This window comes from Aptenodytes patagonicus, chromosome 5, assembly GCF_965638725.1.
Source record: "Aptenodytes patagonicus chromosome 5, bAptPat1.pri.cur, whole genome shotgun sequence".
In the NCBI taxonomy this organism is placed as follows: Eukaryota; Metazoa; Chordata; class Aves; order Sphenisciformes; family Spheniscidae; genus Aptenodytes; species Aptenodytes patagonicus.
In genome coordinates, this window is record NC_134953.1 from 7940441 (window position 1) to 7961193 (window position 20753).

Below are 20753 nucleotides of genomic sequence, written 5' to 3' on the forward strand. Positions count from 1 at the left end.
AGTAATAAGTGTAATATTGAAAAATGAAATTTTGTTTTGTTAGAGTTCTGTAGGCAAAATTGATTCTGCTGCCCACAGATAAAGAACAGTATTATTTGTTTTGATCTTGTTACTGGAGGCAACAGCATTCCATGCTGTGATAAAGGAAGAGTGGGTTGCATGGGAAGATTTTTTTCCCCCTTTTTCTCAGGCTGTGAAATACAAGTGGAAGCCCAGGAATTGGGAAGATTTGGGGAACCTAGTAGAAAAACTCCTTTCCTCCCATACCTTTCCTTTCCACCACTTCCCTAAATAGCCTTTTACCCACACCACCTCATTCCAATTTGCTGGGACCTGATTTTGTAGGACTTCGTGCTACAGTACAAGTGCAGGCAGTGCTAGCCTGGGCTCTGATGGCTCCGGTCTGGCTGGTGAAGGGTATCTGGTCTGCTCCTCCAGCTCACTGCCCTCAACCCCAACTCTCTTCAAAATTTTTCCTTCATTCTAGGATGCTGGTTAAATCCAGCCATTTGTTCCAAAGCTATGCAGCAGTAATAGGGTATTTTTAATACAAATACTGAAGAAAGATGACGAGGCTTAAACTACCACGTACATTAATCATGTCAATGATATTTTGGTTTGACTTTCATGCCATTTTTAGAGGGAGCTCTCGAAATACATGAAGGTCTGGGCTGACTCTACTTTGTAATGTATTGCTTCTATTCCATGGCTTGATTTTTGCAACCTGCCTTTCAAGTTAAGGTAAGCTTTTCAGATTCAGATAATCTTTTTGACTTACCGTCAAGGCCCCTACACCTTGTAGTTTGTTGTTCACCAAGACACACTTTGTCTCAAAGGGAGAGTTAATATAATATCATGTCCTTCAAAGGCAGTTTCAAGGAACAATGGGAAGAGAGCAAGATGCTGAACACAATGGAATTTTTTTTTTTTTTTTATTTTTTTTTTTTTTTTTTTTATTAGAGACACTTGCCTGTCATGGAGCATGTAGCCTGGTAGCTAGTTTGCATCTGTAGTTAAACTAATACAGCTCATCTCAATCTGTTAAACAATTTGGTTTATAATTTTTTACTTTCTTTTTTCCTCTCTCCATTGGAATCACCTCCATTTCCAAATATCATTAAAAACTGACAGGCCTAAATTTTCCCATGCTCACTTGGGCATGTTTCAAATGTTTTATGAATAAATTAAGTAAGTTCCCCACACATGAAGTCCCACTGCTTAAGAAATCTTACTGTACTGCTGGAAACAATCCTGGCTGGATGGGAGGATGAAACTGATTATTTCATAGAAGTTTTCCAACTCTCCCAGGTTTTTACCCTGTGGGCACAATGCTTTGAACTGGACAACTTCAGAAGTTTAATGGGATTTCTCCTATTTATATCAAGGCTAAATCTAGCTCTGCAACAAGAAAGCAGCTTGTTGTTCATATGCAATACCTTTGCCCTTAAAGCCTAGTCAAGATGTCTTTCAAACAAGGCTTCAAGAGGCAATGGAAGGTATATGAAAGAATTGGAATAAATGGAAGAATAGTAATGTTCCAAAATTGGAGCCAAAAGATATATTTTTCTAGTCCTTATTGAAGTAAAATTCACCTTGATATAAACGACAGGTTTGCTTGGTAAGAAACAAGCTGACTGGCCTATGCATGGAAATGAACAATCAACAGTTCCAATATTTAAGAGTGTCTTTTCACCACAAAGACAGCGTAGAAACCAGGTTTATCATTTGACACACATAAAAAGGAAGGTTTTATGGACAATTCTGTAAGAACAAACACTGATTATTGAGTTAGTTAGTAAATAATAATGATAACAGCATCAGACTGGTGATTGCTGCCAATGAATAATGAGCTTATGCTCTTTGTGTATTTATTATTAGATTTTCTGTGCTCATCAGAAATTGAGTGTAGCTTTGTTCACTACATATATCTTCATATTGCAATCAATATAATGGTACACTTTTCATAGACATCAGACTTTAATATTAATTTGTTCTTATTTATACACCACAGAAAGACACAGAACATCTTCACTTCTATGATAAAGCCTTCATTCAAAATAAAGTATGGTTATATCATCGCTGGGGTTAAGAAGATTTTATGTTTACTACTCAAAAGATTAATGGGTCACTCAAGCATTTACATTCTCATACATTTTTATGACAGTGCTATGAAGTAAATTTGATGTATGTTCAGAAGAGAATGATAGGTTTAAATGTCTAACAGCTGCTCTTTTGAATTTCAGCACTGTTTTAAGTGTTGCTACCATTTAGCACTTCCACTGCTCACTGCAATTTACTGTTTGCCTGCATTAGTTATTTGTATTTGCACAGGAAGACAAAAGGGAAAGAATTAGGTGCAGGGTAGAAACAGTTTTACTTCCTTTAAGCCACCTGAATCTAATCAATCTTATGGCAAGCACTGCTGGGGGAAAAAAACAGCACTTTTCAGAGTGTTTATTGAAAGATTTCAGTGAAAAAGCATCTTAGGCACAGAAGCTGTGTGCACAAATACACACCCTTTCCTGGATCTGGTTTGAAGATTATTCCACATTTTGAAATGCATTTGATGTCCTCTATATCGCAAAACCAGTTTTGATGAGTAAACAACCCCGAGGGGGGCTGATTTCAGCAAAACAGGCCGTTGAAATTGCATGGGGTTGGGAGTGGCAGCAGCAGCAGGAAGTTCTGGTCTTTTAGCTCCAATCAACTGAAACAGCTTCAAATGCTGCTGTCATCTTTTCCTATGTGAAGTATACAACACTAAATGTAACGCACTTGGTACACTCCACTTAAGACAAGACTGTTTAACACAGCAGGGGAACACGGTTCTCTAATCACCCCCTACTACGAACCAGAGCCAACACAGGGCCAATTAAATAAGAAAGATCAGAATGTCACTATAGGCAAGAACGAGCTGTGTTAGGGGACAGCGTAGTCATCACCAGGGACCACACAGATCTGCTCCCGCATGCCTTTGCGACTCCTTATTCCATATACAGCACCAGTTGTTTCACGAATGCCTGTGGACGACAGCAGTCTTCGCAGCGAGTGCAGCAGGAGCGGATAGAGCAGGGAGCTGGGGGTGCTGTACATAGCCCTTCTCCAGCACAGTTTGTGCTGCATACAGAGACATTCCCATTTGTCCCCGTTTTGAAGAGGGCTTAGTTCACCCCTGAGTCAGGGTTTCACAACTGCCCCATTATGTGAATGAGCAAGAAGACGACTACGCTGAATTCCAAAAGCGGCCAATAAATCTTTCAGAAGCCTAATTTTATTTTAGGAATGGTGCCTCAGGCAAGACTTGTGTGGCTTAGAAAGGAAAATGTTTAAAACATTTGCAAAAGTTCTGTAAACCTGGTTTACCCAGTGTCTCCTCTTTGTGTTACGCTATTCTGAAGAGACTCAAAGCTTAATGGCTCCATCAAGTTGGGAAATAGAAAGAATACCCTGTCACTTACAGGAGAGACAGGCTGTTAAGTCTAAGGTTATCATTGCAACGCATTTATTTCATAGTCAACTTCGTGACTGCCTGGAGAAATATAACATGGAATTTAGTCAAAGAAAGACTCCGTTAGAGCTCTAAAGTTACAAGGCAAGAGGTTTATCACCCATCCTACCATCACTTTCTGGTCATGCAGAACAGACAACACAATCCTGGTAAATACTAACTATGCACCTTGCTGGGTTGGTCCTAACCTTCCGAAACCATGTTTTCACTATTCCTAGCCACATTACTCAGTGACATCCTCCCGTCTCAGAACAGCCGGCAGCAATGCAATTGTAACAGTTAGCCCTGGTCCCTGGCCCCACGCAGCCCCTCCAATCCCTCAGTACCTTGCCCACCCTTAGACATCCACAACAAGAATCCTGTGCGTTCTGCAGAGGCGATCTATGACTAGATATCATCTCCCAGCGCAAGGCACTTTGCCATATGGGAAGCAAAACAGAAAGTCACTTGCTAGCTCCACAGCAAGTCTTGCTAGTTTGGAGAGACTAGAAAGATAGCATCCCAGAATTAAAGGGGGGAAGTGCAAAAAAAACCCAACCCAACAAAAAGCCACCCTGAGATTATTTGTCATAATATGGAAACTAAAGGGTGTGGGGGGAAGCAGACAGCTTATTTATCGTTCTCTAAGCGATGTGCATCTGAGCAGACTCTCAAGCTCTCCTACATTAGCAGCCATCCAAAAACCTATAAAATTTGAAGAAAGAACAAAAGGAGAAAATGTCTTGTGAATTCTTTAGTGAATTTTCTGTGAATACAGAAAAATGTCTTTGTGAATCTTTTCAGATGTCTCGGAGAAGTGAGGCCAGCTGACTCAGGCATGCAGGACAAAGTAACTCAGAACTACAAAACAGAAGTAACACAATAGAGCCGCCCATCCCTAATCTGGATGCTGGCTAAGCAATGCTTTGAAATAATCCAGACTGTAGAAAGACAAAAGAAGATGCAGAAAAAGTTTATACATGTCCAGTACAGATAAATTGACTTCTTAAGACATTTTAAGTAAAGCGTACAAAAATTTGATCATTCAAATTATTGGTCACTTTACCTAAATTCATTGTACCTTGTTTCCCTGTGCCTGAGGTTTCTGCCGTACACAGTGAGGCTCATAACAGTTTTCCACTTTTTTCATATATTGATGAATGATTTTAAAGCGTTTAGTTGGACCGAAGGAGATGTGTCAGCAGAAATACAAATTCTTAAATTATTTAGTATGTGGCATTAGGTCTAAGGAATAACTCACTCCAGTAGGAAAATTTGAACAATCTGAACTTCCCTAAGTTGGTAAAAATGCTTGAATCAACCTTTTTCCCCACAAATATCTTCCAGAAGGTATTAATTTCCATAATGAAGTATTAAATAATTGTAAGTTAGGTTGACATTAAGTTCCATTAATAGGTGACTTTTGAACAAAAAATATTCTCAAGTTCATTTTTGAACAAATTTCCAGTGTCAAATACAGACTTTTTTCTACTTAAACCCTTGTTATACAGACAACTGTCCCTCAAATTAAATTAATATATTAGAAACCCGAATCGCAAATTTATGATATTATTTCTATTCAGTAAATCAGAAACAGTCTCTTATTATTATAATAATATCACCTAGCATTATTTTCTGCTATACATAGATTATCTGCCTGATTTCTCCAAACATACTTCATTATGCCTAATAAAAAACCCAGATAAATAAGTGTAGATACACAAATTAGGACAAATATAATGTTACTTTAATTTATACTCCCAAGAAAACTTACAGCAAGGTATAAATTTACTTGCTGAAGAAAATAAATGAAAAGATAATTAAACTCCAATTAAAATTACACTCTGATGTACAGCTGCAAGGATGAGCAATTCTGGCTAGAGCATCATTAACCATGTACGTTAGCATTTGTTTGTACTTATAGCTAGGCATGAATTTATTTAAAAAACCCGAAGATCTCATTTCAGCACCCAAGAACATGCTTAATCCCCCTGAAGATGGTGTATTTAAGTTGCTCAATAGCAATTGATGATCCATATGCTTAAGATCAAGCCTGAGCGAGTGCTTTGCTGAATTCAAGTCAAAATGACGCTTAGTCACAGGCTTAGTTTGTGCGTCTGTGCTAGCGGGAGGAAAGAACCGATGTGGCACCAGAGTGCCTCATCTTTCATAACTCCATATTAGGGGTGTGAATTGTGTCAGTCCTCGAACTCCTAGAGCAGAAGTGGGAGGATTCAGCTCTAGAAGGTGGACAGACACAGCAAGACCACGGCTCGCCCACTGCTTGACAGCCGGCAGAGCTGGACCAACAGGCATGTGCTTAAAAGCAGAGGTGGGATCAAGATGTAAAGTGTAGCACGCCGAGACCACAGTCTCGGCACTCTGCATGCGAACATACATGTAGTGCTTGCAACTGATATCGTACCATGCACAGCTGCAATTCTTTGTGCATTGCTTTGCAAGTGCATACAACAGCTAAACCAGCATGCCGAGTGCCTACGCAAAACAAATACGCAAAGTGAAATACATGTTTGCATATATGCAAGGTCAAAAAATATGGTGTCGTACAAATTTTTTGAGCCACATAATGAGTCACTGAAGAGACGTGAGTAGAGGGTAGGAGTCCTTCTTCAAGTGCATCTAGATATACCCTCACCACAGTCTCTCTCATCTACTTGATATGAAGCTGAACAAATAGGGATTGCACATCTGCGTTCGCTTTGATGTCCTCAGACACCACAGACAGTCCTTATATCCTACAGCATCCTAGCAAACTAGACTAGACCAAATAGCTTGGTTGTGGATCTTCACCCTTCATTACCCCACCGGCATGTTTCTGTGGTACCATGTTTCGTAGTACCCTGACGTTTGCATCAAAGACAATTGACAGATCAGTTAAGAGACAGAAAGTACTTGCCTCTGTAAGCACAGAGAAGGGGTGAATGAGTAAACATGTACTCTTCCCCACTTTGTGGGGTTGGAAAGGTATTTCCAAAACACATGAAAGGAAATTCACTAATTTCTACATCCAAAGCAACCTCTTGATAACTCTGAGTAGCTGGAGTGAATGATGTAAATTGTAAGGAAGCTGTAGCTACGTCCTGAATTGCTCTGAAGTTTGTGCCACGTTTTGCAACTGCAAAGTGAAGACGAAGTGGATCTAAAATCCAGCAAGTCAGAATGATTTGGTTTTACATTCGCTTCCCTAGGCTGATACGATGCAAAGATACTGAGCAGTCTAGAATTACTCACTAATTTTTATACGCTTCTGAATAGTCTTTATAGAATTAGAAACCAAAGTAATTTAATCTAGTTACAGTGAGTTCTTTGGTGTCAGCAGCTATTTATATGCTTATGCTTTCACCACTATCTACACAAAACATTTTCAATCATGAGAAGAACGGACAGCATTCATTTTGGCCTTTGACTTTCTTTTTCTCATACCTTATTGACTATCCTGACTTGCCTTTGGACTAGCAGGACCAGACTCTCAATTTTTTTCACTTTGGGAAAGGCCTCTCCTTCGTAGCTTAGGGAAGAAACATCATGGGACAAAATACAAAGCACTCCAGACTCGAGGCTTCAGCTCTCACACTGTGGTTAGCATTAAAGCCTGGATTACACAGCTAGAAAATTTACAAAGAGGCATCTCTGACTGTCTTGAATTATTTCTTATGAAGAAAGAAAATCTATGTTATAGTCTTTTCTAAAAGGCCTCACAGGAAAGGAATAATTATGGAGCTCTCTAGACAAAGCATTTAAAAAAAAATCCTACTGTACTTCCATTGAAGTTAATAATAAAAAAACCTGTTGACCTCAGGAGCATGACTTTAATGTTTGTAAACCACACATAACTGTAGGAAGTTATACAACATAATTGATGCCATTTTTCCTTTAAAATTAATCTCATGGAATTAAATCTGTCCACACTGTGTTTTAAGGAAAACTCTTCTGCAGCTGGTTCTTCCCACTGTACTATATTTTGTTTAATTTCTACTCCAGTCAGCAGCCAAAAAGGTCTAGGTTCTGCCCAAACATTTAATTGTTTCAGGCAAGAAAGAACTCAGCACCCACAAAGTCTACTGTATCCTCTCTTCCCAGTTAAGGTTGTTCTGATTTCCAAAGCTAGTTCATCAAGATGGTAACATAAGAAAGCTGTTCTGAGCACACATGCTGTGAAATACTAATAAAAAAGGCACAGGCAGAGCTAACACCCGGAACACGGAGCAGATGCATCAAGTGCATGAGGAGAATGCCCCTGGGGGGAAAGGGCTATTTGAAAGGTGCCGCTGCTCTCTGGCCCTTCGGAGACTCAGGGCCACAATCTGGCCCCTGGCTCTTCACATCTTGTACAATTATTTTGCTGAGCTCGCTCCAACAGTATACCTGGCCGTAAAAGAAGAACTCGAGCCCTCCCAGCGTAGACCCTCGTGGCCAGGAGGGAGAAAGGCCAAGGCGGGCCGCACTCAGCGATGCCGTGCTTCCCCGGGAGAGCTGGGGGCAACACCAGCGGCTGTCAAGGCCCTTGCACAACCCTGCGTTTGCAAGAGGGGACAGCGGCTCAGAGCACTTTGAAAGCCATGCCTTTCCTGATCTGTCTCTCTTGGGAAGCAGAGGGAGCTTGGGCCTTAAACTTTTATTTTAATTCCCATTCCTGACAGGCAAAAGCGTTTTCTGTTAGTTGCCTTAAAGAAAAACGAAAAGACAGGAAAGCAGAGACAAACATTTCTAGAATTATTTGTTAATATTTTCTGGCAGCTGTACATATACTACTCTCTTGCTGTGACCATAATCAAAGCCTAATGTTGCTCCCAAGGAATGTCGTGGCAGTATTCCCACCGACTGCACTGCGAGTGGATCTGGGGCCTTTGTTTGGTCAAAGTTGTTCCAGATGGAGTCCGGAGGATTCCCACCCGGCATTCCAGTTGTAAAGAACGACTCTGCCCTTCTCTTCCAAAAGGAGTTTTCTGGCTCCAGCTATGGTTGACCTGTTGGGACCAATAGTGGAAGTGACCCACTACCATTGCGCAGTATGACCCCTTGGGAGAAAAGGGTAATGCTGTGTTTTATTAGCTGCATACCCGTCTACTCAATGTTAAGATGGTTACATTTGGCGTAATTTAGTTTAGTGTTGTACATATCGAAAGGGTTTCGGCTGGTCACAGGAATGTAGCTGCTCCTGGGACAGAAATATAATTATAGTACACCAATGGGACAGATTTTGAAGGATGTGAACGCTTAAATCCCAGTACCGGTGTACCTACCCACATGAAACCATACCAGGAGTGTAATGCAGGAAAAATGTAAGCTAGCCCAAAAGGACATCTGACAATCACAAAAGGGAAATTTCTTTAGTTCTCCAGTGAGGTTTCCCTGGGATCTTTAATGGTGAAAAATTGGTTAGAAACTTCACTTTGCATCTCACTTCATGAAGTACTAATATCATCTGTCATTATTAGTGAACTATTAGCCTAGTAGTAATTTCTGTGACCAACTGAAGTGGGCCTAGTTCTCAGAGGACAGATGCGCAGGAACACCAAGCTCTTTGGTATTTTCAATTTCAAAAAAATCACTGGTCACCTCTGAAAAACTTAGGCTGCTATCATCATTATGTATTACTTCTAAACAAAACTTTCCCTCCCTTGACTTTGTTAATAACTCACTGCTGATCTATGGCTCTAATTCTGTAAGCAAACTGATGCTCGTTCATGCAAGTAGGACTTCCGAGCAAAGATTGCAAGTTTAGGCCAGTAGAAAAATAAGCACTACCTCCCAAGTTACCACAGTACCCAGCTTGAATTTTTTGCTCCAAAATGTTTGATTTGACAATATCGTAAAGTGTTGCCAAGCTCTCAATTCAGATGAGAAGATTCACCAAATCACGCCTAGCAGTTTTTCAAATCCATACTTACTCAGAAACTTCCAGTATAAGAAATTAAACTTTGTCCTCCCTTATGTTATGTGGCTGAGCCTGTGCAGGCTAAAAGCCAAGCGCCCTGATTAGTATTCTAGCATGAAACACTACGACACCAGTGAAGAATACATCGACACAAGGCACCTGCATGCTTAGAGGGAAGATTTCCGATTTCTCGAGTGGGATGGGCGCTGCTACAGCACACAGGTACCTTTGGTACACAATGCAATCACCAGCTTAAGAATTTGTTTCATAAATCAAGGTTTTCTTATCTTTCTGGTCAATTTAGCCTTAGAAACCAGATAGACCTCAAACACAAAAGGACATGCAAACACTCTGTTAACCTTTTCTAAGAACTATTATGCTAAAATGTAACCCTTTAGTCAAATTTCATTAAGGCATGCATTGAGAAACGAGGGAACATACCGAGCAAATTATTTAGGCGCTCCTGTAATACATCTAAGATTCTTCTGCATTGAATCAACAGTCTGAGAAAAACAGGAGTTCTGACCGACTATTTTGCTTTCCCCTCCACACAATTACTATACAGGCTTAACTTTTTTTTTTTTTTTTTTTAACAGCTGTAGATGTACTTGTTTGCCAGAGGTGCTTCATTGGCTCAGTTATGTTACAAGACCAGAAAATACATACAAGTTCACAAAAGTTGACAGAAAGCAGGGGTGGTAGGGTGGGGAACAACTTTTTTTTTTTTTTTAAATACACTATTATTCACTGAAACAAGCTTGTTTCTTAGTATTTTGGGAGACACTGATTAAAAACCAAACCCAATAATATTTTTCTGTAAAGTTCTAAAGCAAACAGCCTTCCTTTGACTTTACCAGACACCAAACCGGGCTTTGAGTCCGCATTAACATGGGCGAAGTTGGCGATTGTCTCCAAGATGACACACTAGTGAAACAGACTTTGTAACCAAGAGGCAGAAATAACTATCACGCCTTATGGGGTTCCAAAACCTGTCCAACAGTTTTGCCTTTGCTAATGCACATTTCACTCAGATGAAAGATAGGCAAGGAGCAGAAAAAGCACACGTGATAAGGTACGTGATGCTTTGTGTTCAGCAGGCAAATTTGTATGACATTTTCTCCCTTCCGTTTTCTCAGTGAGTGAGTGAAAGCTTGCGCATGTTTGTCAGACTGGCCCTCCATTAAATGTCTCTTCATGGAAATAAGGGGATATTTATGCACAGTGACTAATGAATGGATGCATTCCAGCATCTGCTATTGTGTATTTCCTGTAAAGCCATTTATTATTCTATCTAACAAACACAGTGTTCTTGGGTTGATGCTTAAGATTAATGAGGCATTTACTCCTATTCAAGAAACAAGTTCAGAAGACACATTTTCTCCCATTCAGCTGTGCTGATAGTTTAATTAATGCCATTAATACATATAAGTCACCAAAAACTGTTTTATGGTAACACTGAGGAAAGTTGGCAAAGCAAGGAAATTTCAGAGGTAAAGCTACAGCATAACAGTTCTCCTTGTTTCCAGGTAGTACAGGATTCTCCAGACGGTGGGTGATCTTACGGACTACGGGAGTAACAAAACCCCAAGATGTAATAAGCTGAGGTAATGACAGAATATCAGTCTTAACTCTCTGCTTGTGTGGGCTTAGTCAAATCCTTAATGTGATTTCATTACAGATTTTTTTTTTGTGTGGATGCATGTCATATTTTTTCCCCCCAGTATTACAAAGAGAGGAAAAGAAAGAAAATGCCCTCTCATTGAAATGTATGAGTTGATACAATAGACCGTAACCAGTGCTATGGGCTATGGTTTTAAAGATATATTAGGGGAGCTTTTCAAAATGTGTACCGTTACACCGACACGACAGGAGGAATGTAACGGCTCTTTCAGTGCTCCTAGGTTTTTTTTGCTGAAGTTTCTGCATGGGGCCTTTTTTGTTAGGGATGCATGAACACATCTTGCCTAATTGCCAGGCCCACTCAGGCCAGCACAGAAAGCATGGCGTGAACTGGAACGTCACTGGGTTCAATTTTCAAAACCAGAGAACTGGAAAGCAAGGAGTGAGCATGGGAGTATGCAAGTGTGTGTGTGTGGGGTGTTGTAGGAACCAAAAATACAGTTAAAAGGTGGCACTTAACAGGGCTTCCCAACCCTTCTCCCAGAAGGAAACAACATCAAAATAAAGGTATACTGCTCAGGCACCAAAACACAGGCCTTCTCACTCTGAAGTCTTATCTAGAGTTATCTTTTCAACCATAGTCTTACGATTGGGGTAATCTCCTCCCTGCCGTCACCCAAAGCGATCGTCTGATGATCCCCACAGACTCCTGGATCCCAGAATAAGCACAAGATGTGAAACAGCTTGGAGACATCATTCTTACCGAATAAGAACAGTGGTCCGAGGACAAAATCCATTGGTGATCCAGACAAATAAACACAACAACGTACAGCCATATTACAGATACAGATAGCTGCTTGCTGAGCTTCTGGAGGCAGAACTCCGATTTCATTTGTTTGAGCCTCCTAATTACAATTTTTCTTTCCTCACTTTCACTGTTTTTATCTCAAAGACTGAAAACAGGAAAAGAAACCAAAACCACAACAAAACCCCCACACACCAAACAGGCTTTCAACATTATTTTGACTCTGCAAACAGGGGAAATAAGCAAATCAAAGCACAACTGGAACTGCTTATACAGGAGCAGAAGATCTCAGTGTGCCTAGACTGCTGGCAGTGCTGTGCAGTACTGTGTTACCGTTCAGCTTTGCTGCTCGAGCTAACACCTGCCAGAAGCCACCCCCAGGCCGCAGTGGACGACTACAGGCACAGGGATGGAAGCAGAGTTTGGTGTACGGCCTGCTAGAACAAGGAACTCCTGGACAGTTGAACAGCAAAAAGCCCATTAGCTGCTCTCGGTGTTACTGTAATTCCTGAAGTAAAATAACGAAGTCCATGGAGGACAGTACGATAACCAGGAGGCCTTGAAAGACACACTTAGGTCTTCAAGAAATCTTTCCAAAACCTGTCCTACAAAGAAACAGTTTTGCTTATACTGGAAATTCAGCGGTTAATAAAAGGAGACTATATGAACATCTTTGTTACTTATAAAATCACCTCCTCTCCCCAGCTGTCCAAGCCAGAAGCTCTAAATGGTTGTAATACAGTAATTTCCTCAGCCTGAAACGGTGATGCTATCGACAGGTGTAGGGACACACCATGGACCACAAAGGAGTAAGACCTGCTAGAGATGTGCATCAGGCATACCGATATCACCCACACACCCCCAAAAAAGAAAAATTAGAGTAAGAAAGATACAGGAAGCAGGGTTTCCTTCACAGAAAGTGTTTCCACAAACATATCTAGTTATTTTAGATGTTTATCCCTTTATTGTGGGAGTAATACAGGTATCTGCACATAGAAAACAAAACAGAATAAAGTATAACGCGTAATCTAATTCTCAGTGTCACTTACGAGAACAAACTTTTTATTTAAATTTACTACTCCAAATTGTTTGGAAGAAGTTTGATCAATAGCCTCAAGAAATTGTATTTTTTTCCTACACGGGTTTCCTAGTGCTTAGCCTGTGGCTGTTAGCATTAGATTTCAAGACACACTGTACTAAACTGTATTAGGCATGTGAAAGGACTTTCATTCCTCATTAGCTGCGCATAAGAAAGGATTGTAACTTTTTAAAAGAACTAAGCGGCTTTGTAAAAAATTCAAACTTCCCTTTAACAAAAATCATACTTGTTAAAACTTTTTTTTATTCCCAGCTGAACTGTGCTTCAACTCAAAGCAAATAGAGTCATCAGTTGACTCCATTCTATTAGAGGACAGCATTAAAAAAAAAAAAAGGTCCAATGGGTCCTTGAACAGTGGTCCCTTGTCTGTCACATCAAGACATGGCTTATACTTCACACACTATTGACCATGAAAAGCAATCTTGCGACTTTTGAAGCCCTATCACACACACACACACAAAAAAAAGAGCGCGAGAGAAAACTTTTCTTGAAATGTCGAGGATGGGGGACTGACTGCTCTCATCTCCTGTGATTAATGACTTGTGGCCTTATTGTGTGGAGGCTGCTAATTAGCTTCAGACTGATTAAGGCTGCAGAATGCAAAACTCAGCTCGATAAACCTGGACAGCCCCCACTCCCCACCCCAAACAAGCCTGACGCAGAAACTCGGGCTTCTAGTTTCTTGATAAAAACCAGTGAACTCGTTCTCACTAGGAACTAATGTAATCCCAACCGACTCTGGGCTTCAACTGCACCTAGCGAGAAGCTTGAACTGCAGTATTTTTCTGTACAATACAATAATTATTTTGCAGTCCTGTTCAAGTTCCCTGCTTTTTGCCTAAAAACTTGCTTGGCATCTTTAGTAAACAGACATCATACTAACAAGTCTTATTCAAGACCCATTTAAAATCTAGTTAAAAAGCAAAACAAAATAGCAAGTGGATACTTTTAATCTTTTGTTATCCACTTATTAACAAATGAGAGCTAGTTAATTACAAAGTTTCTACATAGTTGCCCACAGCCTTCTTGGATGCTCTTTACAGATGCATTAAAAAAAAAAAAAAAAGAGCAGAAGAGGGGCAACTTCTAAATTGTTATTGCCTAGCATTTTGACCACCTGCTTTACTGAAATACATCCCGAACCTTTCATTTGGTAAAAATTGCTTACCATAGCTATAGAGGTGGAAGTCTAGTACACAGAGGGTTTCAATCCCTTCTGCCCTGACCCCCCTCCTCCTCTCCCCCCAGTGTCGGATTAAATCTGCTTGTTAAGTTGATCTTCGCATGGAAAAGCATTACATTCCACTAACACAGGAAGGTTGCAAATACTTATGCCAGATTTTTAACACTAACCTCATCAAACTGATGCACTACAACATAAGGCTGATTAGCTTAATAACTGATTACTCGTCCTCTGGGCACCAGCAACCAAAATTAAAAACTTTAGCAGCTCATATAACAAAGTAATATGAGCTTGCTTTTTCAGAGACCTACAGTTCCAAGAGGGAGGGAAAAAAAAAAAAAAAATTTACATTTACAGAACAGCTCTGAAGAGGGAGAGTTTCTTGGTTTTGGTGGGATGGATTGAAATGCTGATAATTTCCCCTCTACTGAATAATACCTAGATAAAGAGACGATTTAAGTGTCTGTGCACAAAGGATAAGTTAACCAGATTACCTTAGTGGAATTATTTTTAATTTCAAATATATACAAGTCTGAATGCCTTCAACACATCAGCTGTTCGAATTCAAGAGGCTTCCTTTTGCGCTCTCTATTTCCCAGAGCATCCTTCACTCGTGCCACCCCAACCAAGAGCGGCACCGATTACTGACTTGCATTGCTTTACACCCACAAGGCACCTGTTACACCAGGTACTGCATGTTGTGTAGCGAAAAGACAGTCATACCTCAAAGGAGCAAGTTCCAGTATTGCAAAAATACTTCCCCATAAGTTACCACTATGAGTAACCGCAGCAGGCCTTGCCAGTGGGAGGGTTTGTAAGGGCGGTGCTAAATTTACGATGAAAGGCAACAGATGGTCATTGGAAATAGTAACTCAAGGTAACGTGAGATGACTGCGATAGGCAATGCAAGTAGAACGGCATCATCCACAGCCTCTTTCAAGTCCCCAACAAGAAGCCTAAGCATATGCCTATCTAGAAGCATGCAAGCAATGCCTTTGAAGTCAGTAGCAATCGGGTTTTTAAGTACTTCTGTGCCTGCACATTTATTTTCACTTTAACTATACAGCATATACACTGCGTGGTGTAAACACTAATAGACCAACTTCCAGCACTGCTGTAAGGTAGCACGGTTCCTCTGACATCAATGGATCAATGTCTCACTCAAGACCAGGGATTTAACTTAATGTTTATAAACTTTTTTCTATGCCTTACCCTGTTTCTTTTTTGCCTTGTTTTGCTTTCAGCAAGGCTCTTTGTAGTGTCATAACTCACAATCTTTCTAGTCAGACTTTGTTTATAAAACCTTTATTGTTCCAGAACAATGGAGTTGTGACCTGTTCGAAGGCAGGACTGCAATCAGGGCCCTCTCCGTACTTTCTCAGGGTGCACATTCTGATGGAGTGAATAGACCACGCAACCCTATTGATGTCAGCCAGGAGGGGAAAAATAGGCTCCCCCAATCAATCTAAACGTAAATCTTCTTGCCCTATCTCACCATCTGTATGAATTCACCTAAAGCGCAAAGTTAATAAGCAGCACAAGCATCCGCAAGCCTAAAAGTCTGAAATGCTGCTTGCAGACCAAAATGGATTTGGTTTATACTTACGGCAGTTTCAGAGAACTCACAGGCATAGAAAAAAAAACCAGGTGGAAACACAGCTTGGGCCAAGACAAAGTGAATGAGATTGACCCTAACATCATGAATATGCTTCACCCTTGCGTGTCAGTTCCCTCCTATAAATTTCCTCAGGGAGAGGTTTGTGGCTTCTGATGCTTTCTTAACTTTATTCCAGGACTCTTAGGGCAAACGTTTCAGTGAATTTTCATGGGGAAGTGAGCGATTTTTGAAACCACAACTTTCTTCTGCGCTCTGAGTAACGACTCATGCAATTTGACTTACATGATCAAAGGGCACATCAAATACTTTGTCCTAATACCTGAGCGGCATTTGGGGCCTTAGCTGGTAGCAAGCAAGTCAATTCCAGTGAAGTCAATGAGCCGTGCCGGCTTATGCCGGCTGTGGAACTGACCCTTCTGCCTTGGTTTGGCCCTTTTGCCTTTTATACAGCCCTTTATAACAGATAGCGCTGCTTTTTTCATGCAAGTGGAAATCACAGTTGTCACATTTTTTTCTTAGTCTGTAGGCACCCTCGAGCATCCTCTGCTAATTTTCAGCCCGGTACTTATCAAAGCTCCTCTCACAGACACATATATAATTAAGAGAGAGGAGCGAATCGTCAAGTGACAGCAGAAGTAGCATTACCTCCTTTTCCTTCCCCTGGCCATCACACACACATTTTACAGCGCAGGTTCCTCAAGGCAGAGCACATACTCTTTCACCTCTGTCATTCCACCCGCAGACGCGGTGCTGACTGTAACAGATATCCAACCAACTGGAATCAACTATACATACAACTGTAATACAACCAATGCTACTAATATTAATTTTCCCCATCCGTCTTCTCAAATCCATTCGATTATTTCATTCCCCCTCCCCCTGAGCTCCCACCATGATGCTTCATTTTCTACGCCGCCTTTGTGTGCGTAGGGCCACTACAGCTACTTACAAGACACTAAACCCAAACCATTTTAATTACAAAAGACTGGGGGGCTACCAGAGGGCTTTTTAACTATCTAGATGTACCTTGGCGATTAACAGAGCAGATAAAAGCTTTACTATATTAATGGAAAAACATTTAACTAAATGGATAAGTTAGTGCAAAATACTTATTAGGGGATTGAAACGTTATCTAACACTGAGTGATTTTCAGGCCATAAAGGAAATAGAGCATCACCCAGCGAAATGTATACCTTTTGCAAGTAGAGATCTGCTCAGTGGAATTCATTTTCTGAATTCACTGAACCGCAACATAGAATAATTAGTGCTGAGTATATACTTAAATAATTTACTTAGTTACTTTGTCAGTATTTAACACTATAATGAGATGAGCAAAAGCATACATTTAACACCTTCGACCGTTGCCATTCATGTTCTGAAAAAGTGGAAAAAAATAACTTCAGAAGTTTTAAATTGTTTAGATTCCGTCTTTTTCAGTACATAAAATATGTCTGCAAACAGGTGTTTCTCTCATTTATGCATTATGGAAAAATCCTATGGAGTTATTTACATTAGTATCTATACGCTGATCAAATTAATATCAAAAGTACTCAAAGCTACAATTTAAGCTTTACTACTATATATATACACACATGTGCGTGCACATATTACGCACACATGTGTGTGGACACACACACATTTCCCTTTCTGAATCTCACAGGCCTTGGCTAAAGCACTGTTGCTAGGAAAAACAGATTAAACTGTTTTAAATTTATTAGCTGGCTACAGAGTTTAAATTTAATTCACACCAAATAATTGTGCAAATGAATGTAGGCCCCTTTCTGGGGAAAGGAAGGTTTTAGATCATTTAAGACCCAATTCTGCCCCCAAGGCGAATAGAAAAACTTCTATCTGCTCCAGACCTTAAATGACCTTCAGATCAGATTTAGCAGATGAATGCTGGGAATACAATATTTTTGTGAAGCTGAACGGTCCCAGCAGAGCGGGCTTAGTCCCTCTGGAATACCAGCGATGCCTTCGGTTTTCTAATTTTGCCTCCAGTGTCACAGAGCAATTATACACACAAGGTAAGTATTAGCAGTGAAACCGCCACAACTTTTTTGCCTTATTTGAAGATGCCACATTCTCTAGTTCTGGTTTTGGAGATCAGGTAAGGGTTGTCTAGAACAGGTTGAGGATGGCTATGTCCCTTTTAAAATACACTTCTCCTAGTCACTGGTCAGTAGCACTTGCCCTCGTTCAGATTTACCATGATTTTTGTACATATGTTTAAGAACATGAAGGAAGCTAGTGGAAGAACAGAGAACTTGCTACAGAGCAGAGAAGTAAAGGGAAGGTTTTCCTTAACTTTGGTGGATAAAGCCTTCAAATAACACCACCTAGGTCTATTCTAGGCAATTAAAACAACACGTGCATTCAATATAAATCTTCATTATCATCCAGGAAAGAAGAAAACAAAAAAGCCGGAGCAAGCACCAAAGCAAGCAAACAAACTGAACCTCCAACTTAATTGCTTAAATGTTTGTGGGAAAACTGAAAGCACTTCAGAGCAGTGGCTACCTTTTTGTCCAGTGTCAACACAGCTTCTAGCACAGCGGGGTTCCAGTTTGTGACCAAGCGTTTCAAACACTACTGCGTTGAGCAACAACAGCACAAATCCAGCTTAAGTTAAATTATTTCTAAATTTGAATTATTACTTATGTTTTTCAGCATTCACTCAACCCTGACAGCAACAGAATTCTTCTATAATGTCTTCCATCTGAGCAGAGCATATCAAAGTGCTTTGCAAGAAGAAATTGCTGTTTAAAGTGTGGAAAAAAAAAACCAAAATAAATATTTAATTGTTACAATGGAAGGCAAAGGATCCCATCTCAGTCAAGCCCTGCTAGAGGGAAAACATTACTGTAAATGCATCAGAACTAAAAGCATGACAATAACCGATTTCATAAAATAACAGTTCTGCTGAATCAATGCATATTCATCACATAACTTTATATAGCAAATTCCAGGCAACTTTTTTAATATTCCTGCTTAGAAAATACTTCAATGCAAAATGATTATTCAGGTAGCATTAGTAAAATTGCATACTTATTGCTAATACAAGATATTAACATCACATCAGCATTCTTCAATCTGTATCAGCTGACCTGGTCATACCTACTCAATGGCTAACCACTCCTAATGAGAGAAAAATGGAGGAGGAAAAAAAACCCCTATGAAACAAACACTTACCTTAGACAGTCTCAACAGAAAAGTAGGGGAGTGATCAAACAGAGCTCCTTATGTGTGAGACACGCACAAGGGACCAGCCTAAGGGGTGAAGCAAGGCAGGGGAATCCACGGCTGTTCCTCCCGGACTTGTGAAGATAAACAGGAGTTGTCCATCCAGCAACTTTCATGAAGAATTCATTCGTTGAAAATACAAGAAAAAAATGGAGGACGCTAAAAAGAGCTCTACTATAATATCCCTCCCCTCACCCCCCTCCAGATAGCCAAACCTGTTCACAACATCCACAATCTATTCATTTAGTAGCACTGAAGTTATTTAGCAACTCACAGAAGAATGTGTAAAAAAATTTAATTACATGTATTTTTAAATCCCACTTCTGGTAAAACTAGAATAACTATGCTTCGCTCTAGCATAAAGCACTTTACGAGGTACCATAAAGCCACCCTGCCATGCACAGACAATGCCTTTGCCCCTCGGTATTAAGCAAAATACTCTTGTTAATCCACCTCACTGCTTTTAGTCTGGTGATTGGGTCAACAGCCCAATCTCACCACTAGATCAGTCCAGGTGTCCTCATTAGCGCCTTCATTCACTTTGGCCATGGGTTGCGTGCTGATTGCCTGGGCACTGAAGGGATGGCAACAACTCCTGGCTGCCATCGCTCCCGTCAGCGGGGGGCTTGTGGGAGACTGTAAGGACAACTGGAGTTCAGGGGACGCTGCGGTACCGTAGGAGAGGGTGGGGTGGTCAGAGGTACAGTTGGCCGGGCGCTCCCGTTTCTACCAAGATACTGGGTGCAGAGTTAACTGTGGTAATTGAGAAGTGAAAATGCTCATCTCTACATGAGAGTTTGCGTCCCCCAAGCACGGCACATCGGGCAGGCAGCTAAGAAGTCAGAAGTAGCAACCTGAGAGATCAGAGCATAGAGGTGCTAGAGGAGGGCACGTGGGAAGAGAACTAGATACTTGAAAATAGATTGTCTGAATATTGTGTGATAGGTCTAATTACTGGAGATCTACAAGATTGTAGTAGGGGCAACCAGGTTAGCATCAGGGGTAATTATAGGTCCAACAGTGAGACCATCATCATCTACAGACATTTTTGAGGGAGTATGTTTTGTTAGACCAATTTAATACCGTGGGTGTAAGGGCAGCAGGCTTTTGAGCATACAACCTCTTGTTTGATAGCAGACAGGACATAAAAATCAGTAGCAGGGGGAAACCTGGCCTCTTGGCATTTTGGTTATGGCGCAGAAGACTTTGGAGAAATACATTTCTTATTGCACAATATAAACCAGCTCTCCCAAGCTAGGTCAAAACTGATTAAGGGACACCCAGAGCTTCTATTTCCACTTAGCAACTAGGAAATGAACTTTATTTTCAACTATTTATTGTGTACTACAAAGCTACCCAAAACAAAAACACTAAGTGTATTTTAGGTGCTGTATAAAAATTAGTGCCCTGGGATGTGTGGGGGAAATCACCAGTACTTAAAGTTGGTAATTGAAATTATTAATAATAGTGAAAGTAATATATCCATTCTCCAAGCAAGCCATCATAATGCTTAATAATTGATTGTAATTTCCTGTAATAAACACTAATGAATTCATTTACAAAGTAATGTAGCTTTATATGTTTATTCACTTTCCTAAGAAATATTTGTGTTTGTGTTGTGTCAACAATTTAATACACTAAAGTAATTTATAAATATTTATTATTAGTTTCAACACTTCTTAATAAAAAGCAGTCGTTTCACATAAATACCAAAGCAATCTTCAGAGCACATCTGTGTCCCCAGCAAGCACTCAGGCTGGCTCGTGAGTCCTTTTACCATCTGTGAGCCTGCACGCTGA

General features: G+C 40.4%; 1 long non-coding RNA gene across 1 annotated transcript in view; it reads left to right on the forward strand.

Moving 5' to 3' along the window:
* The window catches only part of LOC143160600 (uncharacterized), a 71972-nt gene extending 53512 nt beyond the window's left edge, over window positions 1-18460 (forward strand). Inside the window, exons 2-3 of the long non-coding RNA XR_012995413.1 lie at window positions 10913-10990; window positions 18382-18460. This is a non-coding gene — a long non-coding RNA (uncharacterized LOC143160600). The remainder of the gene's footprint in view (window positions 1-10912; window positions 10991-18381) is intronic.
* The last annotated feature ends 2293 nt before the right edge of the window (window positions 18461-20753 follow it).